This window comes from Vipera berus, assembly GCF_964194415.1.
Source record: "Vipera berus genome assembly, chromosome: 1".
NCBI classification, from domain to species: Eukaryota; Metazoa; Chordata; class Lepidosauria; order Squamata; family Viperidae; genus Vipera; species Vipera berus.
Window position 1 is genome coordinate 213,455,085 of NC_138202.1, and position 16,791 is coordinate 213,471,875.

General features: G+C 39.7%; 1 pseudogene across 1 annotated transcript; it reads left to right on the top strand.

Annotated features, from left to right (window-relative positions):
- Positions 1-4,390: 4,390 nt before the first annotated feature.
- LOC308660599 (enhancer of rudimentary homolog) lies at positions 4,391-4,981 on the top strand (annotated as a pseudogene). The gene has a single exon. The product of its transcript is annotated as an enhancer of rudimentary homolog (transcript).
- Positions 4,982-16,791: the final 11,810 nt, after the last annotated feature.

The window sequence follows — 16,791 nt, forward strand, 5'->3', positions numbered from 1 at the left end:
AGAGAAATTGTACAAGAAATTGGAGAACTGATTTCAAGATATAGGAACTCAGAGACACTTCTTACAAATGTTTCTCTAAAACATGTATAAGTTGTAGAGTTGTGCTGTAATTCTTCCCTTCTCCATTAATTTAACTCCTTTGCAGTATAGTCTTTTATATATTTAAGACTATACTACGAAGGAGTTAAAATTATTGCAAACAGTCTAATTGTTTTAGGTGACTATTTCCCCCACTGATAACCTGTGTGATACAACTCACATCACTCTTTTTTTAAAAAATGAGTTTCAAATTAAAAGTTGAATGTCTGATCATATATGCTCCTGAGCAATCTACACTTAAAGAGTAACTGCATTTCCTCACCATGGTATGCAGCACGACACCCTGCAATTAAGCACTTAGATATATGCTTAATTACATGACATTATCGAATGTGATTTATAGCCACTGCTTTATCTTCACACAGAAAATAAGATTTCGCCTGCTTCCCCCCCCCCCCCCCACTATCTCACAGCATTGGTTGGCAAGACTTACTTCCAGTTACCTCACGTTTCTCCTATTCTATTTTGCTGTTTGGACAAATACTTCAAAAGCCGTTGACATCCTCTCTCATGCCTGAAATTCAGCAATGCAGCAAAGCAAGAGGTTGCCTCCATCTAGTGGAATTTTATGAGCACATCACAGCCAGTGGTTACATTGGAACCTTTCCCCATGGCTGCTGTTAGTACGCTACCAACTCCCCAATCCTGGAAGAAAGATACAGCATATCGGTCTCCATTGCTAATCCCTGTCCTGACTCTATTCCCAATCTTGGTGGTCATCTAAATTCCCTCCATACCTAGATGGATGACAAGGCCTAACAGATTTTTTACTACAGCTGAGTTTAGGGATCAACCCCTGGATGGGAGGAGAAAAATATTCTTCCTTTTGTACCAGCACTGCTAAGGATATTTACAGCTGCCTCCTTCCACATGGGATCCTTGTAAAGGAGAGAAAGCATGGGGTTTTGTAGTCAGTAATTATTATGGCTCGCTGCACAGTCAGCCAGATGTTCAGACTGGATTTGGCATTTTTATTCACCTGTTGAGTCCTTCTCAAGAACCTGGAATGGGCACATTCCACACCTATATACTTTCCTTGGTATATATAGTCTGTCAACGTCACTGTGATGATGAAGGGTATGATTTATTGTCATTATTTTTCTGATCTTCCTATTCACGGCCCTTAGTTCTGCTTGAGTCCAGAATAACTAATGCCTGGAATTACTCAGGTGTTAATTGTCTTGATGGTACTTCCTCCAATGAGTTTGGACTTTAAGATCTTCTTCACTCTCTTGATACGTTTGATTCTAACCTATTCCTTGAGTAAAGACAGTGTTGAGCAGCAATTTTATTTCAGATGGTGTTTTTTCATACAGCTTCAGAATGCCCATGTAAAGGAGGTGGAATAGTCTGGCAGATGTTTTGGATGTTTGATAGCCATAGCCTGAGTTATTGTCGACAGAGAAATTAGTGCAATGACAAACAGTAGTGGTGATACTGGGTCTCCTTAGAAGAGTCCTCTCTTCATTTTAACCTCTCCCAATCTATCACCATTGACCTTCCACTGTGTCTTTCATTGTGTCATTGATCTTTGACAAAGCTTTTGCTTTTATTTCTAGGCACTTGATTATCCAATCAGGTGGCATGGAGTCAAATGCCTTCTCATAATCAATCCACGCTTCATTCAAGTTAGTCTTGTTTTTCTTGCAGTTTCCCTAAATTGTCTTGTCAGTCAGGAGTTGAGGTCTTGTTCCTCTGCTGTAGGGCAATTTTCCTTCTGCTTGGGTATTCAATTATAACTGCAATGGTGCTGTATGTTTGTTTGTTTGTTTGTTTCTTATAGTGATCTAATGCTTATATTTGCTATTACAGTATTGGCATCTTTTCATTCTTGTGCTAGCTGTTTCTTTGGAACAAGCTTCAATGATGACAACCTTATGATGTGTTTATGTGTTCTTCTAGATGCTCATTGATTCTTTGTTTCAATTCTCCGATTTCTTTCGTTACAGAGTTTTGTTGTTTCTGAGGCAAAAAAATAAGCTCCCGGTTTCCAAACATAAACAGTTCAATAGCTGGGCTGGCTTCTTCTACTGCCAACTTCCCCTGGTTTACCTTTGCAATTTGAGTTATTTTGGGCAAGGCTGCTGGACTGGTTACTCACCCAGCAGCCATGAGTCCTATAGTCCATGTTCCACCAAATGTCCAGGAACTTCAAACCTAACATGGTTCCTGTAACCAGGGCAATGGCCAAGCTGGTATGCTTTAAAAAAAGTTATGTCTCACCATATTTTTTATGGCAGAGACACTGTTTGTCTGGCTCCTCTGGTGAGGAGGAAAATGAACATTTGAGAAGATGGAAGGTATCAACTTGGCTGGCAAGGCTGTTGTCCAAAGCACACTTGATGTCTTTCCCCTGGGCGCTCTTGAGGTTTTCTTTCTTAACCTCCCAGGTACTCAGGGCAAAAACTTGCAGGGCACAATCATCCTGCATGACACTCAAATTTCTGGAAGCATTTTCCTGACTTTGACCCCTAGACAAGAAGGGGATGCCAGAAACAATTTCTTCAGGAGTGTATTTGGTGGTGAAGGACAATTTTCATAATACAGGTAGTCATCATGTTACAACTTCAGTTGGGACCTAATTGGGACCAATTGCCATTTTCTTTATTAAGGGAAGAGGTGTAAAAAGTGATGTATGTCACTTGACTGCATCTCTGAGCCACAGCTGGTCCTGGTTGTTCCTGCTTGGGTTAAGAAGTCTTTTCCAGCATCTTCCCAGGTATTGAGGTCAGGCTGATAGGTCTGTAGTTTCCTGGATCCATTTTTTTCCCTTTTTTGAAGATGGGTACTACATCAGCTCTCTTCCGGTCCTCTGGTAGTTCCCCAGTGCTCCAGGATCTTTGAAAGATATAGTTCAGTGGTTCTGAGATCACATCTGCCAGTTCCTTGAGAACTTTGGGGTGTAATCCATCTGGTCCTGGTGATTTGAACTCATCTAGGCTGGACAGGTGCTCACTTACCATTTTCTTGCCTATCTTAACTTATGTTTCTAATCTGTTTTTTACAGTACTGTTTTTTATAGGTTGGGCTGTTTTTTCCCTTTGTGTAAAGACAGATGCAAAAAACGAGTTAAATAGCTCTGTTTTCTCCCTGTTGCTTGTCACCTTGCCACTTTCTCCCACTAATGGACCAATCATTTTCTTGACTTTTTTCTTGTTTTTTACATGTTGAAAGACACTTTTTTTGTTATTTTTGAATTTTGTTGCAAGCCTTAATTCATTTTGAGCCTTAGGTTTCCTCATTTCACCTTTGCAGGCTCGGGCGATTTGCTGATATTCTGCCTTAGTTATGTGCCCCTCCTTCCACTTGTTATACTTGTCCTTTATGTCTTTCAATTTATCAGAGAGTTCTTTATGCAGCCATGCTGGTTTCTTTGTAGAGCTACTATTTTTCATTGGAACTAAGGTATGAAACAATTGGGCAGTGAGGTTCAAAAGCAGTTGACACTCTGCTGGGATAAACTCAAGCTTTGACTTGCTCGGACAAGAAAAAATGAGCCCCACAACTTGGGAAAAAGGGAAAAAAATATATAACACAATAAATTCTTGGAAAAGGTCATGCATTAATTTACAAACTGCAATCCTGAACTGACTAGGAAAAATGGTTTGGGCACATTAATTTACTTTTAAAGAGGAGCCAAGATATAAGCTAGGGCAGACTATAAAACAGCTAATCTATTATTTACTACATTGCAATGCAGAGGGGTAAATCATGCTGTAAGTTGTTTTTGTACATAAAAATACTTTGGAGAGCATTGATTTCTTACCGTGTTTAATAATTCAGGAAGTTTGATCAGGATTCTTCAGACTACACATGCTACTTTAAAGACACAGTTGTTGTTCTAGGAAGCATAAGCAAGTGTTAATTGTGATACTTAGTCCTCTGACCCATATCCTCCATCTTTATTATTTATCTTTTGCTGGCAAATGGTGCCAGGCTGACAGACCTAGAATATTAAATGCAAAGTTGAAAGATCAGAGCGGCTCCATTGTCAGATATTTTTTAACCTAACAAACAGCTTGAATTGTGACAAACCAAATAAACCTCTTTGTGATTTTTCCACCAGGTGGGACCTCACTTGTTTGCAGTCTACCAAGCTGGATTGGAAAACTCCTATGAAATTATGACTTAGACTCCAGTTTTCACCTGAAGGGATCTTCTTCCCACTGAGATAATATCAACCAAGGATTTTATTCCTGATAAATTGAATCTTTATATGAGAAAAAAAAGACAGAAAAAAAGAATAGCTATTTAAAAAGGCTCGCGCCTGAGCCGAGCGGAACGAGTCGCCATGTCTCATACAATTCTCCTTGTTCAGCCTACCAAATGACTTGAAGGCAGGACTTATGCAGATTATGAATCTGTAAATGAATGTATGGAAGGAGTCTGTAAAATGTATGAAGAACACCTGAAGAGAATGAATCCTAACAGCCCTTCCATTACATATGATATTAGCCAGTTATTTGATTTCATCAATGATTTGGCTGACCTTAGCTGCCTTGTCTATCGTGCTGATATTCAGACATACCAGCCATACAATAAAAATTGGATAAAGGAGAAGATCTATGTTCTTCTCCTCAGACAAGCTCAGCAAGCAAGCAAATAATGGGGCACTGAGGGAGGGCACGTACAGCATTCTGTAGTGAAAGTCTTGTATTGTAGTCCACTATTCATTCTTATAAGCCTATGACTAGGACTGAGTCAGTTAGAACTGTAAGAGACTTGTTCAGTTCCAGAAGAAAATGTCTTTTACAGGAATTTAGTTTTAATTTTTTCACTTTACTTAGTTTTATTTTGTTCAGGGTCCTCAAGATTGTTCACATCTCCTTCGCCATCATTGCTATATGTACTCCTCAGAGAGGGGGGGGATCAATAGTATTACTTGGAGGCAGTAAAAATCATAGTGAAAAATAAAATAAATGCTCTTTAGTTAAAAAAAAGAGAGAGAGAAGATGGCTTATATTTGTATATGCTATATTGGTTTTGAAGTTTGAATGTCATGAAAATGCCTGAAGAATGCACAGTCCAAGAAAGTAGCTGAGGTTTCCAATTCATAAAATCACCCAGACACAAACACCATCTAGGCCTTATTTAAATATGTACAAGTGTGTCTTAGGAAGGAGATACAGACAGGTACATCTTTTTACTCTATCCCTAATCTCAGTGGATTTCTGCAGCAAAACCACACCAAGGTTCCCCATTAACTCACACGCCCACAAGCATGGTGAGCTCCTGTCCCTGCCCCAGCTCCTGCCAACCTAGTAGTTCAAAAACATGCAAGTGTGAATACATACAATAGGTACCACTTTGGTGGAAAGGTAACAGCATTACGTGTTCCTCAGTATAGAAGCCATGGAAGCATGACCATGGAAGCATCTTCGGAAAATGTTGGCTGCCTTGGCTAGGAAATGGAGATGTGCACCACCCCCTAGAATCAGACACAACTGGACAGGGGAAACCTTTACCTTTTTTACCTGTAGGCCCGACTAAAGTTTTGGATACAATGATAACTTCCTATCAACCTATACTTTTCATTGTTTCTACCGGATTTACCCAAAAGTAAGGCCTTCCCCGAAAAATAAGCCCTAGCTTGATTTTTGGGGATGGGCCTAATAGAAACCCTACCACAAAAATAAGCCCTAATTTTGGGGTGAGGCTCACACCTAAAAATCAAGCTAGGGCGGGGGGAGTGGAGCTGCCCCACATGCCCTGCACCCACTTACCTTGCAGCCAGGCCTCTCCTCGTGTCTCCTTCTGCAGTGTCTGCTGCAGCCAGGCCTGCATTTCTCAACCACAGGCCTTTCCGGAAGGCCACTGAAGCCGAGGACCGAGCTATGGATTCAATCCATAGCTTGGTACTCGGCTGCAGTGGCCTTCCAGGAAGGCCTGACTGCAAAATGCAGGCTAAAATGAAGCTGCTCAACCACAGAAGAAGTGGACTGGCTGGGTGGGGCTTTCGATGCCAGAGGTGAGTGAAAAAGACATCCCCCCAAAATAAGACCTGGTGCCTCCTTTGGTGGGGAAAAAAATAAGACCTGGTCTTATTTTGGGGAAAATACAGTATGACAAGGATAGAAGAAAAATCTGTTCAGGCCTGTTAACCATTTTCCCCACCAGGCATGGAATTACAATTCAGAGCGTAGGATGCGTGTCTTTGGGTCTAACCCACAGGTCTGCAACCCGCAGCTCCGGAGCCGCATGCGGCTCTTTCAGCCATCTCCTGTGGCTCCCAGTCCTCTGCCATATGCAGTCCAAAAAAAAAGTGGGACTAAAAAGTTCAACCAATCAATTCAAATATGCAGGGTAGGTGCATATCTCGCCTTCGCTCCGCTCTTCAGTCAAACCCTGTTCTGCGCATGCGCGGCATGTATGCGCATGTGCACACATTTTTTTGCGGCTCCCAGTTTTTCCTTTTGTGAGGGAACCGGTTCCGAGTGGCTCTTTCACTGTTTTAGGTTGCTGACCCCTGGTCTAACCCAAATCCAAACCCTGAAACTATTACAGTAGCACAGTCAGCATCTATTCTCCAAAAGGTAGGACAAGAAGCAATGGATAGAAACTAATCAAGGAGAGAACTAACCTAGAAATAAAGAGAAATTTCCTGACAGTTACAACAAATAACCAGTGGAATGCCTTGCCTCCAGAGGTTGTAGTGCTCCAACACTGGAGGTTTTCAAGAAGAGATTGGACAACCATTTCTCTGAAATGGTATAAAGTTTCCTTCCTGAGCAAGGAGTTGGACTAGAAGATTTCTGAGGTCCCTTCCAACTCTTATTCTGTAAATAAGTAAATAAATAAAAAGAAAAATTCCTGCACACTTGTTTGCTTTCCAAAGAAGATGGGACTTTTCATACAAGAACACAAGATATACAGGTAATTAAAGTAATTTAATCATTAAAATGATAATTAAATTACTTGTATTCACATATTTGGGATCTGAATTCTGAATCCTGCCCTGCCCAAACACTCATAGATCCTTGTTGAAGAGTCATTAAAGTTTTCCTCATCCTGATGTTCTCCAGATGGTTTGAATACCATTCTCGGGGTGGTTCATGAGCTATCACATTTATATACAATTGTAATAGACTGTAGAAATAACTTTGATGAGCAGGAAGAGCCCAGGCCAGACAACAATCAAATAAAAGAAATGTGGGTCCAAGGTAGAAAGGTAATTTTAGAAAATATCATAAGTTTGACCTTTCCTGGTTCTCTTGAACAAGAAAGTAGGGAAGGCAGAGGCACACTCAGTCTTGCAAGATTCTATTACAATCTTATAATAAAAATAGCAGGATTAGTCCTTGAGTTACAACTGTAATGGAGCTTGCCTTTTACAACTTTTTTTGCGATTGTCATTAAACAAACCCATGGTTTGATATGGGTCAGTTTTGCAGAAAACGGGAGGTAAGTGCTGATTTTCAGCAAAATGTCATTATATAACTGCAGGACACTGCAAATGGCCATAAATGCAGCCTGGTGGTCAAGTATTCAAAGCGTGGCTATGTGATTGTGTGGGAGGCAACTTGTTGGAACTTCAGATCTGGGTTGTAGGTACCTCCCAGGTAGGTCCCTTGGAATTTTGGTCACTAAGTGACTGATCGTAAGTCAACAACTAGCTTTCATAAGTTGGGTTTCCTAGCCTGATCTACCTACCCTAAATTAGGAAGGCTAAAATTAACAGAAGCTGTTTCAGTGCTCCTGATGCTAAAGGCATCAGTAATTGTTGTTTTCATGTTTATTTGAAAATGCTTTTTGCTTCTTTTTCTTGGGAGAGGAATGGCCTTATAAATTGAGACTATTATGATTGGGCATACAGTTATCAAAAGAGTAAAGCATAATACAAAAAGAAATTACAGACTTGTAAAAATTTGACAATCTAAAAGTCTTGCTTCTCCGTAATGCTCCTGCACTCCCAAAATGGATCTTAGTATAGATCTGAATCCCGAAGAAGCGATACCCATGTCTGCTTCAGGGATCTGTTAACTATTGTCCTTGAGAGGCAAAAAAAAAGTAAGGATATTTTTGTGCTATATATGATTGTTACGGTACCCTATCAATAAATCTCTTCAGCTTTTCTCCACTAGCGTGCTTATTGTCTTTGAATCTGAACCAGATCTATTGAGTTTGTTATGGCCATGCACTTTCTCTCATCTTTCTTCATATTAAAACAAAAACATTGGTGTGTTTTGGAGAACTCTGCAAATTTGGGTCCTTTCTACTTTTAAAACTATAAAGGGAATAAAATTCCCTTCTTTAAATTTCTGCTGAATCTCTCCTGAATTAAATTACTGAAGCAAACTCAGCCTTGCTCTATTTAAAAAAAAAAGAAAAATCATGGTTTATAAGCATTGTACATTATGAATTCCTCCATCATCTGCTTTCAGAAAAATATCTTAATGCAGATAAAAGAACCAAGCTATGAATTCACACCTTCTAACAATGGGCACTTCTTTTTCCTCTGTTACCTTGCTTGTTACTTTGCAATCAATCAAATTTTCTTTCAAGAATCTTGTTCTTAAATGTTAATACAATTGTTAGGATTGAATGTCCTCCAAGGTATAAAGCTTCTTCGTGATGATTTGGTCTTGCTTTTTGTTTTTTGGGAGAAATAATGGAAATGCCTGTCAGCTGGACAAAAAGATGAAAAACTATAATAGTTCTAATTAATCATGCTGGTGACCTAGTCTGCTTCTTTTGTCCTTGCAGAAAAACATTTCTGCTTGGTTCTAAATGTGATTCTTGTTACTATGAAGCAGTATCCCTGACACACTTCTCTCAAAATGTGTGAAGGAGCTTTTGGTTATTTGAAGTAGGTGCCAAGTAGAAAACTTTAATCAACTTAAACAGTTGAAAAGAAGCCAAGCAAGGAAACCAAGCATTAATCCATGAGCAGAAATGGTAAAAATGAAAATAATGTATAGAAGAAACAGTGGCAGATAACATTTATCGCGTTGAGTTATCCCATGTGGATTGTCCCATGGCGAATTGTCTTGTAGCGAATTGGCCACAGTGAGTTGTCCTGTGGCGAATTAGCTGTGGCAAGATGACCTTGGCAAGATGGCTGCGCTTGGTTGGCCATGGCAAGATGGCTGCAGCGAGTTGGCCACCGTTAGTGGTCCCAGACCCGCCATTAGGTGCTTTTCACAGCAGGTAACTTGGAGTTATCATTTCAAGTTCACGTTATACCCCTATTGGAATATCACTTTAGTATATAATGGGAAAGTTGCATGGCAATCTTTAGCAATATGATGTATTAATATGATGTAATTGCAACCAGCCTGCCTTCCATTGAGGATCTGTATACTGCAAGAACCAGAAAGACAACTGAGACAATATCTACAGACCCCTCATATCTTGGACATAAACTGTTTCAACTCCTCCCCTCAGGACACTGCGATAGGGCATTGCATGGCAAAACAACCAGACATAAAGGTATTTTTCCCCCATGCCATCATTCGGCTGAACTCTTAATTCCCACAGCACTGTCTCATTTCTCATCTTTTCTCATCTTCTCATCTTTCCTACTATCTTCTCCTATTGGTTTCTTATGATTTATTGATTGCTGTTTGTAACTTATCATTAATGATTGTAATTATGATGACCTGTGATCTATTACTTGCTGTTTGTATGTACACTGTGAGCTTATGCACCAGAGACAAATTCCTTGTGTGTCCGATCACACTTGGCCAATAAAGAATTCTATTCTATTCTATTCTGTTCTGTTCTATTCTATTCTATTCTATTCTATTCTATTCTATTCTATTCTATTCTATTCTATTCTATTCTATTCTATTCTATTCTATTCTATTTCATTCACTGTTTTAGGATATATATTCAAGCGTATAAGCAGATTTCTTGTAAATATTAAAGCCCTGCTGATAGCCAGTTTCTGATTCTATCTCTTAAGTATTTCTACTGGTGATAGGCTAAGATATTGTAGCTGGTTCTTGGTGCAGGCCCCAAAATCATCATCATCGTCATCAGTTTCAAATCTTGCAAGCCTGTTACGCGGCCCCACAATTCACCAACATCAGGCAGAGTTTGTTGATGGATTTTATGCCTTTAAAATGAAACTTCAGTTCATTTGGGAATAACATCTGAGAATTTACTATGACATGGTACCTGAAGGTATTATGTGGCTCACCTTGGTTAGCGTGGTGATTTGCCATTACTTCTGTCATGGTTCACAAAAATACAAAGGCTGGGAACTGCTGTTGTAGGCGATGCAAGGATTATGTGCCTGGAAAGTACAATATGCAGAAGAGTAACATCCAGTTCCCTTCCGTTTCTCTCTTTTTGCTTCCACAGCATTAAGAATGCTTTAATTGCAGTGCTGCTCAAGTCAGCACACTTTGGCAATGCAAAAACATCCAGCATTGCTTTCTTAGCAGAATTCCTTTTAGTACAACCTAAAAATTAAAATTGAAAATATACTGCAGAAAAAGTTTATTGATTGCTGCTGATCACCATGGCATTAGTGAAGGTGGGTTTATATAGGCATTCACTGTGATAAAAAAAAATCACTGTTTTTAGTTTATGGGAAGTCCTCGACTTACCATCACAATAGAACCCAGAATTGCTGTGGTTGTAAGTTGAATCACCATGTGACTAGACTTGATTTTACAACTGTTTTTACTATGGTTGTTAAGCAAGTCACTGTGGTCATTAAGACAATTATGTGGCCGTAGGTCTGAATCTAGCTTATCCGATGGGCATATTTTGCCAGAAAACAGCAAAAAACCTCACAAAACATGATCAAGTAACTGCAGGACACTGCAAACGGTTGTAAATGTGGGCCAGTTGCCAAGTGCCCAAAACGCAATCAGTGGGAGTGGTAGGGCAGTTGTTACTTCCAAGATGGGTCATCAGTAAGGTTTTGAGTCTGTCATAACTTTGAATGGTCATTAAGCAACCAATCATAAGTTGAGGATTACCTATATATTGTATGGATCTGAATGATCAAGCAGAGTTTATGGCTCAACACAGAACACGTTGTACTGAATTACTCCCTAATTATAAAATACATATTCCCTGCTGATTAGGGTTCCCAGATCTGGACTGCGAAACGTGAATGGCAGCAGAGACACAGAAAGCTCTCTCGGCTGCTATTTAAATGCTCATCCAGATTGCTGCAAGTCAGATCTGCTAGCTCCACCGCTGGTTTTGGCCAAATACAGGTAGTCCTCAACTTATAACCGTTCATTTTGTGACCATTCAAAGTTACAACAGCACTGAAAGAAGTAATTTATGGTCATTTTTTCACACTTACAAGGGTTGCAGCATCCCCATGGTTACATGATTAAAATTTAGATGCCTGGCCACTGACTCATATTTATGATCCTGGCAATGTCCTGATGTCCTTTTTTCTTTTAAAATGTTTTATTCATTTTTTATTATTACAAAACATAAAGTGCTTAGTAAACAACATGATGTCAGGGTCCATTTTATTACTTGATATTACATCTTAGCTTCTTCAATACAAGTCTGTTCAATACTATACAATCCAGTGGGTTTTTTTAATCCTCCTTTCTTCCCATATTGTTTTCATTTTCCCAACACTACACAAATACAGTTCTTGCTACTATTAATGCATACAAAATTAGATATACACATCCTCAATTTTTTTAGTTAGACAAATAACAATAATGTCAGTTTGTAACCTCTTTTCTAACCAGTTTATATTTCAATTGTATTTGCAATTAAAGTCTCCTTGTTAAATCAATATCCTGTTTTTCAAGTTCTTATTTAGGTTTGATTTCCCATCAATATTCGGAATATCTTTATTAGTTATGATTTTCTCAAAATTAGTTACATTTGTGTAGCTAAGAATTTCATTTACAATGTTTTGGTGTCCTTTGATCACCTTTTATGATCTTCTGACAAGCAAAAGCAATGGGGAAACCAGATACACTTAACAAATATGTTACTAACTTAACAACCGTAGTGATTCACTTAACAACTGTGGCAAGAAAGGTCATAAAATGGTGAAAAATTAACTGTTTCACTTAGCGACAGAAATTTTGGGGTCAGTTGTGGTTATAAGTCGAGGACTCCTTGTAACAATGTAAAAAAATCCATTTCCATTAAAAATGTCACTTCATTTTTTTCAAGCTAACGTGACAAACTTTACGATGTCATAATCATTAAAATCTAGAGAGCCTTAGTTTGATAAACAATAGATTTTTAAGAAGCTATGAAAGAAGACTAATTTTAATTATAAGCAACTTTGAAGGCAATCCCTTTGAACTGGGGGATTATATATGCACTGGGCTTTTTTTTATATCTATCACCAGAAGCTAGAAATGCTTTCTCTTGTTGCAAAGATTAAAATCAATGCATAAAATGTATTTGGTATACTGAAGATGAGGATTGGAAGGCCATCAAAGCACTTGTACATTAATCTCTATTAATATCTGCCTAGAAAGAAAAGATACCATGTGAATGATATTATGTAGACTTTTGAAACCAGGTTCAGCCATCTTCCTCTACTACATGGAAACATGAATATTTAAAATATTGACAGGGAGAAAATATATAAGACAAAAATATAAAAGCTAAAACTTAAAATCTTACCAGTTATGGAAGAGTGCAGATGCATGGGTTGAAAAAAAATAGGAAGGGGATTGTCTTCCAAATAGCTTTCTGGATAGATAAGGAACACTTCTAGTTTTATTACATGAATACTTCTGTGACATAGTTCTTGAAAAATAAACTAATGAGGCTAATTGGCACTACAAATCTGACATATGATTAAACCATCTATGAAAGAGATTATTTGTAGCTCAGGGTTGAAATGAGGGGTCCTTGGTGCTCTCTGAGCTTGCTTGTTTTCTTGCAGACATTTCATTACTCTAACTAGGTAACGTCCCCAGTGCTAGTAAGGAGTGTCCTTTGCTGTCAGTTTACATTCTGGTGTCTTTCCTGTCTGTGTGGGTGGGGGTGATCTTGGGGATTCTTCTTAAGAGAAAAAGACTCCAGCACCAGTAATCAGTAAGCTGCCGGCGTCGACTTCCCTCCGCCCTGTGCGTTCCCACAGAGAGGGCCTCCTCAGGGTGCCTCCGGTCAGAGAATGCCGGCTGGTGGCCCCCAGGGGGAGGGCCTTCTCTGTGGGCGCCCCGGCTTTATGGAACCAACTGCCGGTTGAGCTCTGGACGGCACCGGATCTTCGCTCCTTCCGGCGCGGGCTAAAGACCCATTTATTTGAACAAGCTGGCCTGGCCTGATGGGGGAACGTTAGGGTTTTAATGGGTTTTATATTGTGATTGTTTTAATTGGGCAATTATTTAATCCTTTTTTAACTTTTGTATTTCTATTTATATGCCCTGTTCACCGCCCTGAGTCCTCCGGGAGAAGGGCGGTATATAAATTTAATAAATAATAATAATAATAATAATAATAATAATAATAATAATAATAATAATAATAATAATAATAATCAGAACTCAGATCAGCATAGATTAGCTCCAAGGACAACTTCAGACCAACAATCAAGTAAGCAATCAAGAAACTGCCACAGAGCCATTAGTAAACAGCCCAGCCAAAGAATCCCTAAGACCCCTGGTTAGATGCTTAAATGTATATCCCAAACAGATACAGCTTTGATTTGAAGTTAGATATAAACCTGAGTTACCAAAGGCTGTAGAAAGAATACTCAGTTTTTACTACCTGTGGTTGAAACAATCCATGTTGTTGTTGTTGTTGTTAGCTGCGAAGTCGTGTCCGACCCATCGCGACCCTATGGACAACGTTCCTCCAGGCCTTCCTGTCCTCTACCATCTTCTGGAGTCCATTTAAGCTCACGCCTACTGCTTCAAAACAATCCATAGCATTTTCCATTTAAGGGCATTAGAATTTAGTAAATTAGTTAAATGGGTAAGATCTGTAAGGAGTCTGAACATAATACAATAAAAACATTAATAAAAGAGATAAAACACAAATGGAGGTCTTCAGACAACCATAGAATACAACTATTATAACCAAAAGGGTACAAGGAAACCAGGCCATCAAAGAACATGGTGGCTGGGCACCATCAAAGCTAACACCAGCCAGAGAATATAAAAATGCAAAGAAGTAGTGTAAGTTTGGAAAATGTGGCAAGACCTGCTCATAGAATCGCCAAGAGTCTGACTGAATGGATAGCATCACCATAATCATAACCCAAAGAACTACAGAGACCCACTATTCATTCAACCCAGGGAGAAGAGCTGAGCTCTTTTAAGGGTCTCTTAAATAGCCAAGGTGGAGGCCAGACACAGCTCAAGGGCATGGTGCTATGTCAGAAAAGATTTTTATTGGAAAGCCTCGGTAATGTCGTTCTGATCACTGAGCAAGTTGTCACCATTTCAGGCTACATTCTGCCTGCTGCATATGTACATGTTTAATATATCCCAACTGTGTCTCTATAACCCAGTTCCTAGAGGAGTCCCACTGTGCAACAATTTATCGAAGAACCATTGGTTTGTGCCAAAGCTGCCCACAAGTTATCTGCTGACTTTCATCACCAGGAAGTGTTCTCCCTCATTGCTGCTGGACACCACGTCTGGCTTTACATAAGGTTCCTCCTCTCCATATGAAGACGTTAACAATTGCATGGCGAGTTTATTGCGCTGTTCCAGGAATCCTTTTGACTGCTGTTTCAAGTCATAATGAAAATGCATCCAACCCTTCACCTTTCTTTCTTGGTCCTGGACTTAATGAACTTCTGCATCACCATCATTCCTCAATCTGAGAGGAAGGAAAGAAGAATTTAAAGTGGAATGTATTTAGATTCTCATCATTGGAAGTCCAGACTCAAATATCTGGAAACAAGCATGTGTGCAAGCAAGCATGCACGTACGCATGCACGCATACACACACACACACACACAGACACACACACACATCCTTCAGCAGTTTCATTTGCAGTATTCCCATAAACCTAAGACCAGAGATTATCTCAGCCCTCCTGCTTCAGTGCCAGAGGGCAGCATTTACTGATGGAGAGTATGAACTGGTTGTAAGGGATAAAACCAATGTTCAACCTCTGAAAGTGGTTGCTTTGGAGAGGGAGAGTATTGAAAGAGGAAGAGGATACTCTGGGACCACGAGGGGCAAAAGTGACATTCCTATTAAGTGGAGAATCTCCTCCTAACCCAGGGGTCAGCAACCTGAAACAGTGAAAGAGCCACTCGGAACCGGTTCATGCGCATACATGTGCGCATGCGCAGAACAGGGTTTGACTGAAGAGTGGAGCCAAGGCAAGATATGCACCTACCCTGCATATTTGAATTGATTGGTTGAACTTTTTTAGTCCCACTTTTTTTTTTTGGACTGCACATGGCAGAGGACTGGGAGCCGCAGGAGATGCCTGAAAGAGCCGCATGCGGCTCTGGAGCCACGGGTTGCAGACCTGTGTCCTAACCAAAGAAGAAATGAAAATCACCCCTCGTCCCTCTCTCACCAGCCTTTTGAAGACATAAAAACTCCACCGAGAAACAAATCCTCTACAATTGCAGTAGAAAGCACGATAGTCTCCTCCCTGAGTTCCTGTAAGAATACTGAGATGCAGAGAGAGGATTAATTGCTGGAGTCTGGGGAAAACCTTGAAGACCAAAGATGAACAGAGTTAGAGGCATTTATAATTTAAATTTTAAACTTTTTTTTAAAAAGTGCAAAGTGGGCTTCAAATTATAGTTACACTATAAATTTCGTGTCTGAATATCAGTGAAGCTCATTGAGAAGAAAAGACAAGAATGAGAGTGACCAAATAAATGACATGTTCTGATGGCTTTTATGCTCAGCTGTAAGGGAAGGAAAAGTTATTTCTCGAATAACTCCTGAATAGTTGCTGATTGCAAATGTCCTTAGAGCTACTGATTGCCTATTGTGGATGATTAAGCAGAGGCTATACGAATATAAGGCACTCAGATGTCAGAGAGCAAAACTGAAGCTATTAACAAAAAAAGCAAATAGTTTGACAGTGATGTGTCATGGGAAAATTCCTAACAAAATTTCTCTCTAAGCGAATCGCATGTATTTGGCTAACCTGAGAGCCCTGAGGGAAAAAATAAGAAATAAAAATGTCCTCCTCATGTAGCCTAGGACGAGTAGATGTGCCTTTGCAGTCACGACCTCCAAAGCTTGTGCTATCTTTGTATTCCTGCCCAAGAATAACCTGGCAGAGATCTGCAGCAGACATGTTGGGTCTCAGTGTGAAGAAACAAAGGACTGGAACATTGAGTGGCTAGTTTTGGTCGGTAAGAGAAAACAACAATTTATCACTTCAAAAACACAACAGGAGTAAGAGAGGAAGCAATTCTATATAAGGCAGACAGTCAAATAAAGAATCAAGCCCAGAAAAATGATCACAAACAAGGGATAGAAAATTGAAGCGTAGGAACAGAACCGCACAGGAAAAACGGGTTGTGAGCCTCTAAGGCAGGGGCTCCCAACCTTGGCAACTTTAAGACATGTGGACTTCAACTCCCAGAATTCCCCAGCCACCATAATTGGCTGGGAAATTCTAGGAGTTGAAGTCCAGGCATCTTAAAGCTGCCAAGATTAGGAACCTCTGCTCTAAGGAAGAAACAAGTGATTGGTCTAATCAAGAGTTAAAAGACTGGAGTTCTAAGATCAAGAGGTATGTGGCGATTCCCTGCAAGAAAACCAAGAAAAGAGGCAGGGCAGTTGGTGAGTCCTCCAGGGACCCAAAGCAAA